Raw genomic sequence first — 10,494 nt, forward strand, 5'->3', positions numbered from 1 at the left:
TGACAAGTGCTTTGAAGGAAAATGAAGTGTAGTAAGGTGGTTTTATACACACACACACACACATATTGTCAGAGAAGACCTTGGTTAAGGGGCATTTGAGTCAAAACTTGGAGTGCAGCTCATCTGAATACCTGGAAGAATTTTCCAAGCAAATTGAATGAATAGACAGTGCAGAGCCCCTGAGGAGGGAGTGTGCTTGGTGTGTTCTAAGAAGGACAGGTAGGCCAGTGTGTCTGGAGGACAGTGAGCAAAAGGGCATGGGTCCAAATAAGTTAGAGAAGTGACAGGGGTAGATCCCAGAGCACCCTGCAGGCTCTGATAAGGACTTTGGATTTTCTTCTGAAGCCATAGGAGGGTGTTGAGCAGAGCAGTGACATGATGTGACCTACACATTGGAAGGATCACCCTGTGTGAGGACACACTCTAGGGGTGCAAGAGGAGAAGGCTGAGGCCAGTAAGGAGGCTGCGGAAATAACCCGGGGGAAGTGGTGGCGGCTTGGACCGGAGTGATAGGACTGAGGGTGGAAAGATAAAGTTGGATTCTGAATATATTTTGAAGATAAACAAGATAACTAAGTCACGGGATTATGAATAAAGAGAAAAATTAGGAATGACTCCAAGGTTTTTGGCCCAAACTCAAGGTTTTATGCTCAGAGGAAGGAGTGGCTACTTTTGGTTAAGGTAATCAGAGGATTAATGAAAGATTAACGAGCTGCACTTTGAAAAACTAGTAGGATTTGTGGTTTATTTTGAGACTATTTTATCTTCCTGGACCTCATCCTCCCACCTTAATCTCATTCCTTTGTTAAGTTTTTTTTTTCTTTTTTTAATCCTCAGTGCAGCCTGATCAGGAGTCAAGGTGCAAGGGACAACGCTCCAACCAACTCATCCATGGGGCCCAGGCTCCTTTGTTAAGTTTTAGTAACTTCTACTTCTGGAGACCAGGGACTCACCCATTGCATGGGAGGTGCATCTTGATTTTTAAGCCAATCATGGAAATTCCTTGCCCTTACCAGGAATTAGTTTAGGAATGGGCTGGGTTAGCAAATGGACATGTGCTATAAATCTGGACAATGGAACATAAAAGGGAACTCTGCAGAAGGGACTTCTGGGACATTCTCTTAAGTCTGAGATGCTCTGGACTTGAGAGTTGTGTGAGGAGATAGTGCTTGAGCTGTGGCTGCCATCTTGCAAACACAAAGGGGAAAGCTGAGGTCAACAACTGGTGTGCTGAAGGTGGCAGAAGGGAAGGTTGGAAAAGCATCCTTCCTTAAAGTCCAAGTTGAGCCACTGAGTTACCCAGCCCTGGAAATGTGCCACTTCTAGATTTCTTGTTATGTGAGATTAAAAACATATATATCCCTGGCTGGCATAGCTCAGTGGATTGAGCTCGGGCTGTGAACCAAAGTGTCACAGGTTCGATTCCCAGTCAGGGTACATGCCTGGGTTGCAGGCCATGACCCCCAGCAACTGCACATTGATGTTTCTCTCTGTCTCTCTTTCTCCCTCCATTCCCTCTCTAAAAATAAATAAATAAAATCTTTAAAAAAACATATATATCTTTGTTATCAAAAAGTTTTTGAGTTGGTGGTACATGAAGCAGGAAAGTACATCATTTTGGAAAAGTAATAAAGACTCTAGATGGGAAGACACAGCAAAAGCAAAAATGCTTTGGGGCAAGACTTTCTTTGAGACAAGAAAATTCAAGGTGTACTTGGGGAACAGTCAGTGGAATAATTTGGCATTTGTTTATATCATTTGTTCACCAAACATCTGTGGGGCCTCTGACTGTGCACCAGGCACTGTTGTGAGATCTGGGATGCTGTGGGGAACAAGGGAGGCAGGATGCTCTTCTCATGGAGTTACTTACCCTTTGGAGGAAAGATGGTTGATCATAAAGGAAACACAACAGGAGTAATTTCAGGAAGCTGCAAGTGTAATGAGGAAATAAAATGCATGATGTGGTAGGCAGTGACTAAAGAGGACACTTTAGGTTGGGAATAGTACATTCAGGGGACTTAAAGAAGAAAAGAAATTGGCCAGGCTGAGAAACTGAAATGAGGCTGGTGTGGCTAGAGCCTAGGGAGAGAGAGGAGAAAAGAAGCCAGACAGAGAAGCAGGGTCAGGTCTTGTGGACTTGGGGACCGACTCAGACCTGTGGATTTTATTTGAAGTCAGAAAGGAAGTCATTGGAGAATGTTAAGCAGACTCGTTTACATTTGTAGTCTGTCTGGTGGCATCATGGGTGGACCCAAGTGGAGGGATGCGGGGTCAAAAGGGATACAAGTCTGGGAAAGCAGTCACTGCCCCGTAACTTACTTCCGTTTCAATGGCCCACCCCAACAGTGTGGCTCATTTGAGAATTTCAGGTGTGGAAGCAAGGGCGTTGGGACAATAATTAAGGCAGAGGCCCTTTCCTCTTCTGAGCCTTCTACTTACCCTTCCTCCTCCTTTCTATAGAAAATAAAGTTAGCTTTGCCACAACACTAGAGACAAAGAATGGTGTAAATTAGAAATAAAGGTGATTGCCCAAGATATTGGTCACATTATGTTTAGGAAATTCCAGGAAAATGCTATTCAAAAGAAATAGAATGTGGGCCACATAAGTAGTTTAAAATTTCCTAGCAGCCACGTTAAAAAAGCAAAGTAAGTAAAATGATGAAATTAACTTTGATAGTATATTTTACTTAAGATAGTATATCTAAAATATCATTTTGACATATAATCAATATAAAACTATTAATGATCTATCTTTCTTTCTTTTTTCCACATAAATTTTTGAAATTTGGTGTGTACTTCATATTCTAGAACACCTCCATTTGACGGGCCCCCGGTAGCTAGTGGCTACTGTATTGGATAGGAGAGGCACGGGAATGTGGTCTCGGAAAGCCTGACGTGCAGAAGGCGTGTCCGGGTGGAAGCCTGGACTTTGGCAATGGCTCCCTGCTTCTGCTGCCCTGCTCTGGATTCATGCTCTGAGAGAAATGTGTTAGGTCAAAGGGCATAAACATTTTTATGATTTTGATTATCTTCTTAATTGATGACATTGATTTATTGTACCCACAATGAATACAGGTACCAATATCACTGGCTTCAGATTTGGGAATACGCATTTTAATTTGGGGATAGGTTAATTTAGTGAAAGAGTTAATTTAGTAAAAGAAAACCATATTTATTTTAATCTGCTTCTTTTCGATAACTAGTAAAATTGAATATTTTTATATGAATTCACTGACTTTTTCTGGTGAATTGTTTTGGTTACTAGTATTTGTTCAATTCTCAGCTGAAATCTTAAGATATCAACTTGTGTGAGTTCTTGAGATAATGTTAATCTTTTTCAGTCATATTTTTTGTAACAATATCTTCTAGTATGTTGTTTGTTTTTTATTTTGGTGATTGTTTTACATGTAAAATTTCTTTAAAATTTTGTTTATGATGTCAAGTATTTCAATTTGTCCTTTATAGTAATACTATCACTTCTTATAACAATGGTATAGAGTCATTTTCCCACTAGTATCTTGATAAATACTCAATCCTATTTTCTTCTAGACATCATAATTTTAAGTGTATTTCAGTTTTTAAATGAAATGAAATTCATTTTGATGTATAGTTTAAAATGTAGACCTAAATTCTTCTCTTCCTCCCAAATTGCTAATCAGTTATCTCTACTATTTTTTGAAAAAAAAATCTTTATCTCATTGTATTGTGATATTTCATCATATAGTAACATTTTAATGAAAATTAGTATATATTTCTGATCTATCTATTCCAGAGATCTGTCTATCACCATCTTCACCATCTTATTTGTATTTTGTAGGGTTTTACTTTTTTTTTTTAAGATTTTATTTGTTTATTTTTAGAGGGGAAGGGAGGGAGATAGACAGAGAGAGAGAGAAACATCAATGTGCGGTTGCTGGGGGTTATGGCCTGCAACCCAGGCATGTACCCTGGCTGGGAATCGAACCTGGGACACTTTGGTTCCCAGTCCGCGCTCAATCCACTGAGCTATGCCAGCCAGGGCTTGTAGGGTTTTACTTTTAATAGATCTTGTTCACTTTGCTTACCATCCTCCTTCACCCCGCTCCCCCAAAAGATTTTCTTTGTTACCTGTTTAGAATTTTTCTTTCTCTCCTTCTTCTTGTCATATGTGTATAAATAACCTTCTGGGTTTGTTGTTATTGCTTTTTAAATCAAGATTCTGTTAAATCTTTAACTTAAATTGTAGGAAATAGATATTTATACAATATTTAGGCTTCCTATCCAGGAACCTCTATTATTTCATTCATTCACATCTTTTCAGACACTGTGGAAGGTTTTGTGGTTTCCTTTGTAAAGAAATGTATATAGAGCCCTGGCTAGTGTGACTCAGTGGTTTGAGCAATGGCCTGCGAACCGAAGGGTCACTAGTTTGATTCCAGGTCAGGGAACGTGTCTGGGTTGTGGGCCAGTTCCCCAGTTGGAGGTGTGTGAGAGGCAACCACACATTGATGCTTCTCTCCCTTCCCCTTTTTCTAAAAGTAACTAAATAAAATCTTAAAAAAATAAATATATGTGTATATGTATGTATGTTTACATACATGCATAGTATCTTAGGTTGGTTTCCTTAGAAAAGGCTCTGAGCTGGGTGGGTAGTTGTCCAAAGAGATTTTTACAGAAGATATTCCTGGCTTGCAATGCAGTTTCACCTGGGGCCTTAGCAGATGGGGGAGTGTGTTTGTGGGGGAGGAGTGATGAGGACACAGTGAGATGCTGTGGAGCAGAAGGGGACATCGAGGTTTAATGATTTACAAATAAAACACCATCTTTAAGTGGACCAGAATGTGCAAGTCAGCCTAACCACAGCGTAGATTGGTCTCAAGGGTAGCCAGGTCATCAGGGGATGCTTAGGAAGTATGGAATCCGACCATGGGGTGAGCTGGTCTCAAGTGTCTCTCAACTAAAGCAGGGTACAGTCCCCTAAGTCTGGAAGTGTATGTGGAGTCTGCTTAGCTGTGTTTAAGGGGCACTGGTTTGTTTACTTGGCTGACTCATTCTCTTATTTATACTGGGTCCCTTTCAACTAGGGTGCAATTTTATTTTCACTGTTGCATTCTCCTGCTGCCTCCTTCGAATTACTCCTGGAACACCTGGACTGGGAGACTGGTGCTCCTCAATGTCTTCAGTCACAAAGTCACAATCTGTAGCTCTACCTCCATATATAACTAATCACATTTGTGGCATGTGGATCTTACTAATTTAATTTGAGATTAGCTTTATTTCCAGTTTCTTGGAAGACATCTTACTGGGATCTTCAAGGACTGACAATAGCTTCTACAAAATCATCATTTAATATAATATACACTATTAAGTACTTTTTATTATGCTAAGAAGACTCATTCTACCTCTGTTAACATTTTAAAATAAATATTGAATATTACATACCTTCTTGCATAAATATATATTTTTTGCATTTATAGAAATAATAAAAATTTTCTAGTTTAATATTTTGCAATATTCTTCATTTAAGATATCCTTATATTATTGGGGTTAAACCCTTGTTTTAATGAGTCATTTCAAATAGCTAATATAGGTAATGGCACAAAATTCAGAAGGTACAAAGAGGAATACAATGAAAGTCAGTCTCCTTTTCTCCTCTGACTTCCTTCCATTTAATTACCCTCCTTAGGGCAGCTGATTTTATGGGTTTCTTGTGTATCATTCCAGACATGGTTTACACATTTTCAAATATCCCTTTACTTCCAACCCCCAACACACACACACAAATAGCAATACACCACTATATACTATTCTGCTTATGGCTTTTTCACTTAATATTTATTTGATATATTTCTATATTAATACATATAGAGTTGTTTCATTCTCTAAATGGCTGCATATAGTTCAATATGAATATAATGTGATTTGTTAATTGGTGCCCTACTGATGAACAATTGGACCTAAATTGCATTTACAAATAATGCTGTAATTAGTATCCTTGTGCATGTTATTTTGTGCACATAGAAATGTATCTGTAGAATAAATACCTAGAAGTAGGGTGTTTGAATCAAGTGCATTTTGAGTGTCGAAAGTTATTACGTTCCACAGATTTATTCCACTTACAGTACCATCAGCAACAAATGGGCATGCTGGTTTCCTCCTGACAGTATTGGATATCATCCAACTTTTTGATCTTTGTCAACATGGAAATGAAAATGACATCTCATGGTAGTTTTAAGGTGCATTTCTCTTTAAGAGGGAGGTTGAGTTATTCATATGTATCTCATCTTGAAGCTAATATTTGCAGCAGCACCTGATCTTTGTATCCCAGTTTCTGCCTTGCAGAATCCAGAACATGCCTTTTGTATCTCCACAGCTTTTGCATCAGTTTAGGTTCATTTTGACTGCAGGTAACGTAAAACTCTCACTAACTGACTTTAACAATAAGAAAAATCTTTTCTCTTAAATGACATGTGTCCTGAGATAGAGTGGTTCTAGGGTTGGTTAATTTAGCTGCTCACCAAGATCATTGCCACCCTCCTACTAGATTACCTCATGGTCACAAGATGGCTTCCCATTGAGACAGTATGGAATCCAGTTGAAGAAGAAGGGTTGTTTCTTCCCATGAGTTGCTTTTTAAAAACAAGAGAACTTTTCCAGATGTCCCTTCCCAGAAGGAATGCCCTTGAATCTCTTTAGTCAGACTGTGGTTTTATGCCCATTCCTAAACTAGTAACTGGCAGGGAGCCTGGGACCATCATAATCGGCTCATGTTAATCAGGATTTTCTCCTAAATTACATAGAATAGCAGTGGACACTTCCCTTCCTCTCACCCCAAATTAGGGCACTTGCAAGAAGAAACACCTGGATTGACTATGGGGGGACAATCAGCTGTGACTGAAACAACTTTGCACGTTATTCTCTTTGTCTGATGTAGCCCTCCTCCATTTACACTCCAGCCTAACTGCTATTTGTCTTTCAAGTATAAGCTTGAGCTCCAAGGAAACAGATAACTTCCCTCTGTTCCCATGGCAGCCTGTGCCACCCTCATCACACTGCATTGTACTTCTGGCTTCACTTCTCAGTCTCTCGCCACCACCCAGCTCCTTGAGGGCAGGGAAGGGTCTGATGTGTCTCTGTAGCTCCAGCCCCTAGGGCAGTGCACAGTTCAAAACAGATGCCTCATGCTTGGAAATAAATCTTCTAGTATTTATTTTAGAGTTTCAAGTCTAGGTTCACATCACAGATCAACTTCTAGCTTTGCGTTTGTGAATGATTTGTTCATTGAGATTTGGGATTAGTAGTATCTCTTCTGCATAACGTAAACTGGAGAATTGCCAGCACAAATTGTTTAACTTGTGGGTTATTGGTTCTCTAAAAGTCCAGGAGTTCAACAAGTATTCCCTGAACACATATTGTGCATTGGGGCCGGGCACTACCCCAGCTGGCTCTCTACACAAGAACAGTGTGAGGGCTCAGCTCTGAATGTGGAGATGATGCTTCCAGGCAGCGTTCTTCAATCCGCAGTTCAGATCTGTTTGTGGGTAATGACATCAATTTCGTGGGTCAAAACCATCATCAAAAGGAAAAAAAAAGAATATGCTAGAGTAGAACAAAAAATATCAGAGTGCATCACTTCTGGTAAAACTTTTGATATCTTTCTATACCTCCCCACACATCTATTTATTTATTTATTTATGTGATGTCCTGGGTGAAGATATAAAATGTGTTTTTTTGTTGTGGGTGACAGTTAAAAAAGTTTAAAGCCATGGCTCTAAAAGCCAGTGTATTTTCTTCTCTCTTTTTCTTTGAAGTGTGTGTTTTTCTACTCCAAATGTCTGGGCTCCCTAAAAAGAGGGAAAGGCAGGGCTTTGAGATGCTGCCTCTGAAACCCCAGCATCAGATTTGGTGAGCCTGGCGTAGACTCGGAGTCAGGCAGAAGTCCAATCCTAAACTCCAGGACTTATGATCCCAGCCGCCTTTGGCAAGTCACTGAACCTTTCAAAACAGCAATACCTGCTCCACAAGGCAATTAAGAGGATCGAGGGAAATGTGTGAGAATATTGTGTTGTTCAGTAAACTCTCTCCAGTTCCTCAGACGAGAAAAGAAAACTTAGCCCAGGGGTTAAAAAAATTGTCTCCTGAGAAGAGAGGAAAGACTTCAGGAAATGACCCCAAAGAGAGAGAGGTAAGAGAAGACTGTGAACATGCAGGGGCTGCAGATATTTGTATCAAGAGGGGGGAGGGGTCAATGGGAGAAGGCCAGGGCTCTCCCATTTCTTCAATGAGTGGTTATATTTCATTCCCCCATGGAGCCCAACGTCAGGGGGTGTCTGGAGGTGCTGACAGGCCGCCCTGCTCAGTCGGGAGGGAGAGTTGCTGACAAGGACAGGCATTGGACTCTGTCCTCCCTTTACCCCCTGTAGGAGGTGTGGTGGGGGTCATCCAGCCTGGAGATCACTCAGGTTGGAAACGGTGATTAAGGAGTGAGTTGGGATGGAGTAAGGAGTGGGCTGTAAGGGAGAAGGCCAATCGGAGTGCTCGGTCTGTCGTAAGGGTGATTCTTCACACATCTGAAATTCTTTTTTCTGTGACTGTCTCTGAGCAATGGTCACAGTGGACAAGTTGGACACAGGCTGTCCTGCCTGCTCATTTTCTTGAGCTGTGAGCAATGCTTCTTCCTGGAAAACTGCGGGTTTCACAGCCTGGGCTCTCCTGTTCTCAGCTGCACCACTGGAAGCCAGGGATGTGTTTTCTTGAAGAAAAAGTTAGTTTTGCCCTGTCCAGATAGCTCAGTTGGTCAGAGCTTTGTCCTGATACACCAAAGTTGTGGGCTTGATCCCCAATCAGGGCACATACAAGAATCAACCAATGAATGCAGAAATTAGTGGAACAACAAATAGATTTCTCTGTCTCTCCCTCCCTCCCTCTCTCTCCAATCAATAAAAAAAAAAAGAAAGTGTTCATTTTACTTGTTTGTTGTTATCCCTGCAGTGTTGAGGCTTGGGAAAGAGATTCTGTAGGGAATCCCCTCCCAACCCCTCACTTCTGGCCCCCAACACACACACACGCGCGCACATGCACACGATGAGAAAGATGGGAAGCCGGTTTGCTGTTGTTGGCAGCTAGACAAGTGGAGACTGGTACCTGGGTTAGGATTTGTCTTTAACTATCCCAAGGCAATGCAGAACAAGAAGAGGGAATTCCAAGAGTTTTAGGTGAAGACTGGGGATCCAGTGGTGGTTCTTTGTATGTTTGTTTCCCTCCCCCCCCAGTGATTGTGTCCTTGAGGATTCCCATCCAGGATCTTGGCACACCATTCCCTGTTCTCTGACACCTTTCAAGCCGGCTTTGGCTCTGAAGGTGCCAAGAGTCACCAGCATGCCCAGTGAAAGGAGGAAGGGAAATGGGAGGGACAGTCATGCCTGCTGCCAGTGCCAGGAAAGGAGAAAGACCTCAGCCTTGTGCGAACAGCTGCAGCTCTCAATCTCCCAGCACAGCTTTCTTTTTCCACCACTAGTGACCTTGCAGCCACTAAGTCCAGTGCCCTTTTCTCGGGCCTCATCTGCCAGCTGACGGCCCCTCTTTCTTAAATGTTCACCCCAGTGAGCTAGTTTTCCCCCACTTCTTTCAAATTCTTTCTGTGGTTCTCCTTCCATTTTTCTGCATCATAAATGTATGACTTCTTGAAACCTTTCTTTATAGTCCTTCTCTCTCTCTCTCTTCCTCTTTCTGGGTAAACCTTGATTTCCTTTGCTAACAACTAAGTAGTATTTTCATTGAGACTTTTTTCCCCAAGTAATAGTAACTAGTGTAGGCAAAGGGAAGGTTTATATTACAAGGTGTCTGCAGAGTTCAGTGTAGAAGTGGTTGTGCATCTCGGCGGGGGCTGGACGCAGGACCAGGCCCCCAGGAAGCCAGGCAGAGTTTGCTGAGGCACTGACTGGTTTCCGCTCTCTGCATGTCTGCTCACATTCTGTTTTCTGATATCTTTCTGTCTCCCCCTCTTTTTTCCTGGGCCACCATCTTACCTAAAGGCTTCATGACATCTTCAGTGATTTCTGTATTGTTGGTTGTATCCTCCATCCAAGCTATCATATTTCAACAGTATGCCCCTCCGCCTTGGGTCCCCTACTTTACAGGTTGCCCCCACCTGGCTCCATTTTGGCTATACTGCTCCAAGGAGCACATGGGTGGGATGCTCCCACCCAAAGCTCCTGTTACCTTTCTAGAGCCTATTTCCTGGGCCCGGGACAGCCTTTTCTCCAGGTACATTCTCCTGAGGACAGACCGCACCACTTCTCCTAGACCTGAAAGGTGCCCAAAGAGTAGTTGTTTGTTGGAGAGATGGGAGTAAGGATGTGGATGGAGCTTGGAGACATCCATGTGAACATGTTCAAGGCCCTCTGTCATATGAAACAGCACCTGGGCTGAGGAAAGAGGTGAAGCTGGGCCAGGGGGCAAGGGACAACTCTTCCACATTCTATCATGTCCCGGCACGGGACTCTAAGAAATTCA

Source organism: Phyllostomus hastatus, unplaced genomic scaffold (genome assembly GCF_019186645.2).
Source record: "Phyllostomus hastatus isolate PE091 unplaced genomic scaffold, TTU_PhHast_1.1 phas_scaffold_501, whole genome shotgun sequence".
Taxonomy (NCBI): domain Eukaryota; kingdom Metazoa; phylum Chordata; class Mammalia; order Chiroptera; family Phyllostomidae; genus Phyllostomus; species Phyllostomus hastatus.